A 12,658-nucleotide genomic window follows, 5' to 3' on the forward strand; every position below is an offset into this window, starting at 1 on the left:
TGGTTAGAATGCAGTACTGCAGGCTACTTCTGCTGATTGCCGGCTGCCAGCAGTCTGGCAATTCGAGTATCACCAGTTCAAGGTTGACTCAGCCTTCCAGCCTTCCGAGGTGGGTAAAATGAGAATCCAGATTGTTGGGGGCAATATACTGACTCTGTAAACTGCTTAGAGAGGGCTGTAAAGCACTGTGAAGTGGTATATAAGTCTAAGTGCTATTGTTATTGCTATTGCTATTCACAAGGACCAGATCAGGGGTGAAATCCAGCAGGTTCTGAACAGATTCTGGAGAACCGGTAGCGGGAATTTTGAGCAGTTCGGAGAACCGGCAGTGGAAATTTTGAGTAGTTCGGAGAACCGGCAAATACCACCTCTGGCTGGCCCCAGAGTGGGGTGGGAATGGAGATTTTGCAATATCCTTCCCCCCGGAGTGGGGAGAGAATGGAGAATTTGCAGTATCCTTCCCTTGCCACGCCCACCAAGCCACACCCACAGAACCAATAGTAAAAAAATTTGGATTTCATCACTAGACCAGATCCATTACAAGGGATAACTAACTCTACAAATTTGGGAGTACTGCAATGCACTTTACATGGGGTTACCCTTGAAGAGTATTTGGAAACTACAATTGATGCAAAATGCAGCAGAGCAAAGAGTTCTGGAGGGTGGCGCACATAATGAGCTACATTAGTTGCCAATATGCTTCTGGGTCCAATTCAAGATGTTGGTTGCTACCTTTAAAACCCTTCATGGCATGGGACCAGGTTATCTGAGAAACTGTCTCATCCCAATGGGATTGGCCTACTTCACTTGCCATGGCAGAAGGGACATATTGTAGACAACATCGGTGAAGGAATTTTGGCTGGCAGAATCTAATCAGCCTTTTTTGCCGTGGCCCCTTTGAGTCATCATTCTGCTGGAAGTAAGGTTCACCCCCATCCTGTTGACCTTTTGGAAGTACCTTAAAATCTGACTCTGCTGGTTGGCCTAATCAATTCAAGGCCTAATCAATTTTCAATTGGGGATATGAGGAACAAAGAACAATCAAAATTGATAATTGATATGACTTCCCCATCCTTTCCACAAACATAGTGTAATGTGTAACAGGAAGTGACCTATTTTGCTATTATTTCCATTCTGTTATTTAACAATATATTGCTACTCTTTTTCCTAATGCTTTTTTTTTACATGTCCAAAAGCATATTATATCTTATAACATGTCAGTAATTACATTTGAGTAGAAATGATTGTACCAGGTAAGTGGGTATGACATGAGATTCAATGTCACAGATGTCCATGCATGTATTTGTTCCAATCTGCATTTTTTTTTTACAGAAATAACTAATCAAACCAATTCCAAGTCCGGTAATCCAAATATTGAAGAATAAGAAACTTCAGTAAAATTAATAAAATCAATAGTGATGGGAAATATCCCTACAGATTCCATGCATTAAGTCTTTTTGCACCAGTTGTGTTCCCTCCCAAAATGATATTTCCAATGATCAAGTTGGAGTGTCATTGCTTTTATGGTCACAGTGAAATCATATTGTGCATGACAGAAAGGTATCAGTATTGGGGAACACTATTGTTTGTATGAAGTGTGGGTTTTTTTTTAAAGGATACTTCTAAAAATGTGGGGAAAGATTATCCTTTCAAACATTCCAAGGAAGACTCAGTAGCCACATAATGCTTGCCTATTATTTTTGAAAAAATAGTGCCCAGAGTGGTGTACTGAGGAAGGATAATTATGAAGACAGGGAAAACTAACAGAATTATTAGAAACCTGAATTGTCAATGAATATTCCTGGAAAAACAATGGAAACAGTACCCATTATCATTTTACAATGTCTTCACCTGATTCAAATTCTCCTTTCCCATGAAGACATGGGAATCAGTATCATGCCTATTTTTACCCCTGCATGACCTTTCCTAAATCCAAGCATTTTGGTTACAGGTTAAATGTGTTGTACATCTTCTCAGGAAAACAGTTCATACTTTAGCTTGCAAACTAGTAATTGCCATGAGATTTTAGAAGCAGAAGAAATTAGTAAACGAGTGGTGAGGATAAATGAGAGAAGAATCAGAAGTGATTGGATACCCATTAAATGTTCTCCAAGGAGCTGCTGTATTTAGAGGCAGCTTTCCATGCCAATTTTACTTTGAAGATGCATAAATTTTATAATTCTCATCATTAGTGCTATAAGCATAGTAAGGAATAAGTTAATTTTACAGTAATGTGATTATTAAAACCATTAGTCAAAGCCAAGGGATCCATAATTAACTTAATCTCCAGCATCAAGTAAATGATTCTACTGTGTGCTTTAAGGAAGCAATTGTTCACTGTTATGCAAAATACACCAGAGTTATTAGACTATAAAACTTTGTAATCTTATAATTAAATTATAAATTTTACATATTTTAATATAACCCACTTTATATATTTTAATTGTTTTCCACAGAATATTGAAAAGAACTATAATTTTACTTTTCTGTCTTTTAGCTAAACTAGAATGTTCCAATGTATAGAAACTTTGCTATTTACTTCCTGAGATTACTAGTTGTCTAGGATGGATGTAGGTAATAGGCTGTTGAGATGATTGACAGAAAGATTTTACTGGACTAGAACAAAAATCAAAACACTGCTTGGAATCAATAAGGCCACCTTTTGAACTAGAAAACATAAATGAGAGGAAATCCAGTACTATAAAATGTACATTGTGGTAGTTAGGATTATTTCACAAAATATAAGCAAGAACCAACGAAGAAAAAAGTTGAGATTTATGTATCATGTACCACTATGACCTATTAATGTCACATGTTGTAAAGACATTTCTTCTGGCCTTCTCTTTCATATTCTATGTAGGTAGTATTCCCTTATTCCTCTGTGACTCCAAATTACAAGAATTGTTGGTGGGGAAAATAAAACAATATTTACTTAGAATCCTTCACGTTTTGGGGTTCTATAATCTCCCAGGACTTGAAATAGATACCTAACATTAGAACCATCATTAAAAAGGCACATTAAGACTGTTCTTCCTGTGTCAACTCAAAATGTTCAAACTTGGTATAGTTTTACAGAGGAATTATTGAGTCTGTCATTTGTACTTCTGTAACTGTCTGGTTTGGTACAGCAGCCAAAGAGGACAAATACAGGTTTCAATGAAAATTAAGGCTGCAGAAAGAACAATTGCAACCAGCCCGCCTTTCCTAGAAGACCTGTATATTGTGTGGGTCAAAAGGAGGGCTGAGAAGATACCTACAAACCATTCACAACAGTGTTGGGATTCAATTTTTTTTACTACCAGTTCTGTGGGTGGGCATGGCATGGCTTGGTGGGCGTGGCAGGGGAAGGATACTGTAAAATCTCCATTCCCTCCCCACTCCAGGGGAAGGTTACTGCAAAATCCCCATTTCCTCCCAATCAGCTGGGACTTGGGAGGCAGAGAATAGATGGGGGCGGGGCCAGTCAGAGGTGGTATTTACTGGTTTTCCGAACTACTCAAAATTTCCGCTACCAGTTCTCCAGAACTGGTCAGAACCTGCTGAAACCCACCTCTGATTCACATCTTGAACATAAACTGTTTCTACTCATCCCCTCAGATCACCACTATATGGCACTGCATGACAAAACAACTAGACACAGGGAAAGTTTTTTCCTTTGTGCCATCACTCTGCTGAACACCTAATACTCACAATGCTGTCTAATGGCTTATGTATATTTGCCCATGTAGTACGGCTGCAGTATTATTATTTATCCTTCATATTGTCTTCTTGATTACCTTTTTGGTATTATGATGATGATTCTGTTGCTTTGCATGTACACTTGAGACCTTCTGCACCAGAGACAAATTCCTTGTGTATCTAATCATAGTTGGCCAAATAAAGTATCAAATTCAATTCAATTTTCTTCTTTCAAGCCATGAGATAATGGGCGTACAGCTGATTGCATATACCGAAAGCACTGTTATGAAGGACAACAAGCCAATCATGAATGAATGGGAATCCTTCCCTTCCCAGACTAGAGCTAAGAAAAGCTGGCATTTAAGATGCAATAAAGCAGAAACTGTGCTTTACTTGCAATATTGATGCCATGGGGCTGCAAAGCTGGTAAGCATGGGCAATCTCCATAAGAGGCAGTGAGGTGCAAACTCAATCCCCACACTTTGGAACTAGGAGAAATCTGGTGCTAATATCATTTTAAAAGCCTACAGGTCTTCTGTGAACCTCTGTTTCAAACAACAACAACAAATGGAATGTAACATTGTTTTGCACCTTCTGATTTCAATCCAAAGGGATGAATCCCTACTGGATATAGCTGTCCTGATAATTTACTGCAACTTGTTCAGGCCTTCCCCACCTGGTGTCATTGCAGCTAAGAAGATAACTATGGACCATGCTGTTTTAAATTATGCTTTGGGCCTACAAATTATCAAGCTGAGACAATATTAAATCAGTCTGGCTGCTGTCCAGAATGTTGCAGCACAGAAAAGCAGCCTACAAGTTGGACAAAGAGAATCGTTTCTGTATCCACTGTTCAAAATGGATGTGGGAAGCATCACATTTAAAGAGATCCATGACCCCTAAAGGCAAGGGTAAATTGCTGCCAAGTGTCTATGAATCTGAGGGAAAACTTTGCAACATCTTCCTATTCTAAAGTTCACATACAGAAAGAATAGAAACATTGATCTATCCTTGGAATAGATCCTGTACAGGTTGTCCTTGACTTATGACCACAACTCAGCCCAAAATTTCTGTTGCTAAGGCAGTTGTTAAGTGAGTTTTGCCCTATTTTATGACCTTTTTTGCCATAGTTGTTAAGCAAATTGCTCCAGTTGTTAAAGCATGGGTGTCAAACTTGTGGCATCAAGTTGCCGTCATGTGACGTATCACATTTTTTTCCCCTTTGCCAGTTTGACACCCCTGTGTTAAGGGACTCATGTGGTCGTTAAGCAAATCTGGCTTCCTCCATTGACTTTGCTTGTTGGAAGCCAGCTGGGAAGGTTATAAATGATGATTACATAACCCCAGGACAATGCAATTGTCATAAATACATGCCAGTTGCCAAATGCCCAATATTGGTCACATGACCATGGGGATGCTGCAACACTCATAAGTGAAAAATGATCATAAATCAGTTTTTCAGTGCCATTGTAACTTCAAATGGTCCCTAAATAAAAGGTTGTAAGTTGAAGACTTCCTGTAATGCAGGAAAGGAAAGGCATTATGGTATTTAACATATACAATCATTTATTTTTTTAAATGGGATACCCCTGAGTTTCAGTCTATGTACAACAGAGCAACCTGCAATCGTTGTATCCTATCATTGGGATTGAGGTAGACAATCTGTAAATGACCCTGCAGATTTTGATCTGACTAGAGAAGAAATTGTCAGAGTTATCTAAGGGTATCTGACTAGATCTGGGGTAGATCTAAGGGTATCTGATCTGACTAGAGAAGAAATTGTTTGAGTTATCTAAGGGTAGTATTGCTAATCTGATGCCTTCCAGATGCTTTGGACATTAACTCCTATTAGCCTCACCTGCTGCAGCCCTTTATCAGTCAAAAAGCTAGAGAATATTACAGTACACTGTCTAAAGGTATTGCCACAAATGCGATCTCTTCCAGGTTTATAGTTCTAAAAGGTTCATCATTTGCTTTTTCGCTGCCATTTTCTCGAATAAAAATTCCCGTAAACAGGAAAGTGTAATGTGTCACCTTGAACTGCTTTTCCTGCGATGCCCAGAATTCTCTGATCATACCACTAACATTTGAGAGTGCAGTCTCTAAAACACTGGCAACATGGTTTCCTATGATTTCATTCAAATATGAACATTGAAATATAATTCTTGAAATATAATTCTTGAATTATATTTCAGACTTAATTCAACTTATAGAAGAACTGTCCACAAATAATGGGAAAAGACAGACAATTTGGGTTCAATATATATAAGTGACACTACTTTGTTCATTTTGCATTGACACTCTTGATTGGTTCTTTTTTTTTCCAATACATGAAGTTCTATCCAGGACAACAAAAAATTATGACAATAATATTAAGTAAACAGTCACAGTGAGAAATCCTATTCAAAATGTTTACAGGGGCACTAAAACAAAACAAAAACACTAAAACAAAAGAAGGCAAGCTTTTGGTAAGTTTTCTCATCTTCAGGATAACCTTAAGAGATTTTCTTCAAGATATTCTTTAAGTTATTGAAATACCTGGGATTCAGAAGTAGAACAACACCACACCATGACATATTGCTACCATATAACATATGGATATAGTCACTTTAACAGGATACTTCTTTGCAATTAAGCAATCATGATTCATAGGTCCAAAGATATACGGGATATTTTAAAAAGATTATGATGTTCTTTAGAAATAGGCAGTCCTAGAATTTAGCTCTTCCAGTGAAAAAGAGTTCAACATTTTTGGGGATAATTGGTTCCAGTCAAGTTGCTCTTACAGCTTGGCCCCCTTTATTTGCCCTCCTGTAACTTAGATCCATTATCCTATGTCCATCTGAGTGTGAAATAGAAGATCTGGGCTGCTTTTTATATCATATATTTTCAGGTCTTTGAAGAAAAAGTGCTATCATATTTTTCCTTTGTCCTTTTGCAAGGCTAATCACAGACAGTTTATTCCCTCTCTCTTCACTGGGTTTAGTTTCTAGTTCCCTGATCTCATTATTTTCTTCCTGCAGTCCATAAACGAAGGACCCAGAATTGGGCATAAAGTGCAATATGTCCAAAGCAGAATAGAGTGGAAACAACTATTTCCTCTAATTTGGAAATTATTTTTCTTCTGATACAGCTTAAAATGGCATTTCCTTTCTTTGCAACCGCATCACATGACTGGTCATACCTATTTTGCTAACTTTATCTAATTCCTAGGATAAATATCAGTGTTTCTATATATTCCCCCATTTGTAGAAAACAGAAGATAGTTAGAAGCAAATATGAAAGCAAGTACAGATAGTCCTTGACTTACAACTGTTCGTTTAGTGACCATTCAAACTTATAGCAGCATAGAAAAAAGTGACTTATGGTTTTCACACAACGGTCACAGCATTCCCATGATTACATGATCAAAATTCAGGTGCTTGGCAACTGCCATGTATTTCTGACAGTTCCATTGTCCCGGGTCATGTGACTACCATCTGTAACCTTCCCAGTGGGCTTCCGACAAGCAAAGTCAATGGGGGAAGCCGGATTCACTAAACTTAAGAACCATATGATTCACTTAACTGAAGTGATTCGTTTAAGAACCGTAGCAAAAAAACATCCTAAAGGGGACAAATCTCACTTATCAACTGCCTCACTTAGCAATAGAAATTTGGAGCTCAATTGTGGTCGTAAGTTGAGGACTACCTATATGCAATGATTCATTTTTGGTAGAAATTATTTTAAGCTGGGGTAGGCAAACTTTGAGAAGGCCAGTTATGGGACCAAGGGCCATTGTTGGTGGAACAATCATACAAAATCTTACGTGTTTGCAATAGTTTAAGATGATTGTTACATCAGTCTATATATTAAAAAAGCTGGCCACAGGGAAGCTTTGGATGGCTCAGGATAGTTTTGTTTTAAATGTTATAACATCTCTATTGGGGCATATCCTAGTTTCCATCTATTGATGACTTTAAAAATGGAAAAAACAACATCACTAATTTTCAGCAATTATGGTCAGACTACCTTTCAAGGGCCACATAGGGAGAATTCTGAAGTAGAAAGGTTGAGGCCCCAGACAGATGGATGGTATATAGTTTGATTAATTCTGCAAAATAAGATCTCTGAAGTTCCTTACGTGTTAGGCAGAATTAATTACACCACACAATAGGATGAAGTTTATTTTGTTATATCAGAAGAAAATCTCTGTGTGCATCTTAATGGGCATGTGGGAAAAAACAAAATGATAACTGAATGGACAGATGAATTATTAATCCGCTGCCAACTTTATAGCTTGATGTGCAAATGATTTATTTTTTTTTAGCAACTAGCATAATTTCTTCACAGAATTCCAAATAATTTGACAAGCTCTTTGGGAGGTATCTCAAAGAGAATATAGTACAGTTCTGCACTGAGGCATAAAAATAAATGACTATGGAATAATGTAGACTTTGTTGCAAGTTGCAATTGTTTCATATCACGGCCAGGCATGTTGGTCTTCAACTCTGCTATTTCCTAGACAGTAGGGACAAAGGTCCAATATACTTGGAAGCTTCCACAAAAGTTGATATATAACAATTACTCACTACCATATGCTGCACAGTCATCGTGCTACGGTAATAAAAATATGCCCTGATATGATAACATGCAATGTTAGATTTCAAACCGCAATGTTCCTGCAGCCACAATTTTCTGTCAGGTAAGCCTAGTGACTAGGGCCATTTACAAAGACATGATTTGGGGGTGCAATTAGCTATAAAATACTGCATATTATGTAAATTGTGACAGCACCTGGAAAACCTCATATATAGTCTTGCTAGATTTTAGTGGGTCCCATATCTTGAACTGCTCAGAATTGTGTTGTGCTTTTGTATAAAATAAGGAAGTTCAGAAATAAATATCTAGTACAAGTCCTTGAGTATATATACATTCATACAGATATATAACAATGCCATCAATCAGTTGCATATTCAAAATTGGACTTTGAGCGAACATCCAGAGCGTGACTTAAGAAAAGGAGGAATGTAAAAAATGATTGGCTACCTTCATACATTTTGAAGTAAGTAAAGGCAGGACTATCTAAAGGGTCTTATCTTCATGAAGATAAAAACTGTTAAGTCTAGCGTAAATCTTACTTAATTGCACTACTTCTATCAGGATGTAACAAGAATATGAGCTTTTGAGAGAAACAACCCACTTAGACTTTGACTGTCATTTGAGATTACATTGGAAGAAATTGTGTTGTCGGGGGAAAAAATAAATACCAATTAAATATGGCTACTCCCAAACTATTTCCCCTCTCCTGTAAACTGAAAAATGTAACTTAGAAGCAAGTTTTAGAAAGGTTGTGGGGCATAGAGAATCATGACAAATTGCAATTTAGCCTCCAATGAAGAAATCTTCTGCTATGGCAAATGTCAATGCTTCACTGCTTGGTGTTCCAATGGGCACCTCTATCCAGCTCTTGGAGTCCCAATTGCTTGTTCATGAAACAGCTGCTGTGCCAGAATAAGGAGTTTTGAACACAACTGACCACATCAGCAATTCTCGTATTTCATTACCTTTTTTAAAAAAAAGCTAGGAAAAGGACCAGTAGTGAAATCCGGTTCACTGCCCGCGCATGCGTGGTGTAAACCAAACACGTGCTGTGCGGGCGCATGCACAGCGTACACCAAAAGAAGACTTTGCTAGGTAAGTAGAACAGTGAGGGGGGGGGGAACAGCTGTGCCACGCAATGTAGCAGGATTTTCTGCTTTCTAGTGATTTTAAATCGTGAGGCACAGCTGATCGTCGGAAATACTGGTTTGGCTGAACCGGTATCTTTTTTTAACTACCGGTTTGCCCGAACTGGTAGTTTTTATCACTAGCATTTCACCCCTGAAAAGGGCACTTGAGTGAAATACTGAGAAAGCAGAAGGCATTAGTTACAATGGCTCAACCATGACTTGAAGATTGAAGCATTTGAAATGTGGATTTACAGGCGACTGTTACGTATAAGTTGGGTTAACAAAATCAGAAATGAGGAGGTGATAAGCCACCTGGGAAAGCCAAGGGAAATCATCAAAACCATAAAAAAGCGAAAGTTAGAATATTTTGGACATGTGATGAGACACCCAGGAAAATAAGGCATACTTCACTTAACCCTCCAAGGAATGACTGAAGGCAAATGAGGTCCAGGCAGAAGAACATCCTGGCTTCAAAATCTAAGGGACTGGTTTGGACAAAACTCAACAGCACTTTTTCATGTGGCTGTTGATAAAAATAGGATCGCCAACGTCTGATGATGGATATGGCACAAAAAGAAGAACCATGACTGATTGACAGCCTCCTGTGCTATCCTTGGTTAAGAAGGCTGAGTGGTTATAGTTTTCTGCAAACAACTGAAACAGCTCAGCTCCATCCTGATCAAGTCCGAGTAGAACTGGAAGATTGGGCAATGGAACAACCAGTGTGTGTGTTTATGTATGTATGTATTTTTTTTTTGTTTATTTCCTGCCTTTATTGTTTTTATAAATAACTCAAGGCAGTGAACATACTTATTCCTTTTATTTTCCCTACAATAACAACCTTGTGAGGTAGGTTGAGTTGTAAGAGAGTGACTAGCTCAAAGTCACCCAGCCAACAAATTATCTAGAAGTGAGAATATTACTTCTAGATAAAGTAGAATAGAGAATATTACCTTTTATTTTTAATTTTCCAATGTTTTGCACAATTTCTGCCATCAATGTTTTTATCAAAAAAATTATTAGGACAGAAGATGATATAACTATACAAGCTCTCAGAGGCATTTGGAATCTTATGCCTGAGAACTCTGGGCAATACATGGGACAATGAACAGAATATTTATGGGATTATTTTAAAAAGTCAGAAACAGCAGCAATCACATAATTAGTTACACACAATGGCATATGATCACCAGGGTTTGCAAGGGAGATGTGCATTATTCCATTAAAAAAATTGTTGGCAAAACCACATAGGTTTTTTTTCCCACCAAATAAAGTCATTCTTGTTTTATCTAGTATGGTTCTTGGCCTAGCAAGGGAGAGGAACGCCTCAACTCATTACATGGCTCTTGTCCTATTCCTTTAGCTTGGCTATCTCAGCATGCTAACCTTTGACTTCCTTAACTATAGTTTAGGAATTGGTCCCTTCACAAATGGGGGGGGGATCCACTAGCTTCTCCTCCATCATAGCCTGAATCTAGTTACGGGGCAGGAAGAGACCCAATATTCTTTCTTTTAACCCTAAAATGTTCCAGGGACAGCATTTACCTGTCAGACTTTGGTTGAAAGTAGAAAGAAGACAAAGGAGAGAATAGGACTAGACCCAGGAGTGGGCTGCTGGGGATTCGCAGGGTTTCGGGAGAACCTCTAGCTAAGATTCTGTGCAGTTCGGAGAACCCCCAAATCCCACTCCTAGATGGCCCTGCCCATCCCACCCCACCCCTCCCAGGAGTCCCCATGCGGTCTGTTTTGGATGCCGATAAGTGCAGGGCACGTACAGAGGCTCAGGGAGGGCGAAAAACGGGCCTACCGGAAGTTTGGAAAGGCCAGAAAAGGGCCAGTTTCCGGCCTCCAGAGAGCCTTCAGAGCCTGGGGAGGCTGTTTTCACCCTCCTGGAGGCTCAAGGAAAGCCTCCAGAGCCCAGGGAGGGCAAAAATGCCACCCCCCATGGTGCAGGAGGCCGACTAGGCCACCATGGCCACGCCCACCCAGCAACCAGGGAGAGAACCCCTTGCTAAAAGTTTTGAAGCTCACCCCTGACTAGACCCCATATTAGATTTCCAGAGAAGACACTCCTGCACTCTCCCCCTAATATTTCTGAATAGTGCCCTCTTCTATTGCTTGCTTAGACATAGAGATACAAGATTAAATTCCTCATTCTGAGTCCATGAAAGAGAAAAAGGAAAGATGCCTTTCCTTCCCCCAAGGCTCTCAAATTCCAGCAATTCCACAGCAGGCTGCCTGCTTAAAGGCAGCAGTTCAAAGAAAATACACATTTCTGCAATAGTGAGCCTCACAGAGCTAAGTTTTTCAAGCAGTAGACTCTTATATATGACATGAAAGTGAATCTCATTACTTGTCAATTGGAGGAGTGGTTGTCAGGATACATGGGGGTGGGTTATTAAGTCTAATATGGACCCTTCCCCCACAATAAATAAATACCTGTCAGAGAACCCATTTCTTGAAACAATATTTTGGTAGATTGACTGACTTGACTTACTGAGTGATTGATTGATTGATTGATTGATTGACTGATTATATGCTATCAAATTGGTGTCAGATTTTAACAGAAAATACACAGATTTTCTCCATGGCATATAGTCTCTGTACTCCTGAAGGTCCCACTAAATACTTGGAGAACCCATGAGTTGCTTTCTGCATGATAGGCAATCCTCTGGAGATATCATTTAAATATTGAGGCCATGTCATGAATGTTCTTTATACACTTGTCTGAAGACCTCCATTAATCAATATTAACTTAATTTACAACAATAAAAAAAATATCTGGAGCTCTTACTTTGTCCTGAATAGAAGGCCTCACTTCCAAATGAACTCCTGCCTCTATTCTTTCATGGTTCATAATTGCTCTAATATGTTTCTTCCTTTCCCTATTGTGGATTTTGTCATTTTGCTGCCACAAAAGGGTTGATTCTTCAAGTCATGAGTGGAGATTCTGCCATGAATGTGTAAGGCATTCATGGAAATCAAGATAAATTATGTTGCAGCAAGACAGCTTCTTTGGGGGAGACGGGGGAACAATGTCTAAAAATAATAGCTTCCACACAAACTATGTTCATTGTGCATATCCTACCTAATTGACTACAGCAATAGTTTTCATTTTGCAATTTTCACTTTCCAAACTGGAACCAGATTAATGGACTAGTTTGATTCCCTCTAGAGCCGGGGTATCAAACTCCTGTCATCACAGTGGTGTCACGTGATGTATCGGGACTTTCCCTCCCTTTGCTAAACCGGGCATGGCCATGGCCAGT

The sequence above is a fragment of the Pantherophis guttatus genome, chromosome 1, assembly GCF_059756535.1.
Source record: "Pantherophis guttatus breed Tessera chromosome 1, ASM5975653v1, whole genome shotgun sequence".
In the NCBI taxonomy this organism is placed as follows: domain Eukaryota; kingdom Metazoa; phylum Chordata; class Lepidosauria; order Squamata; family Colubridae; genus Pantherophis; species Pantherophis guttatus.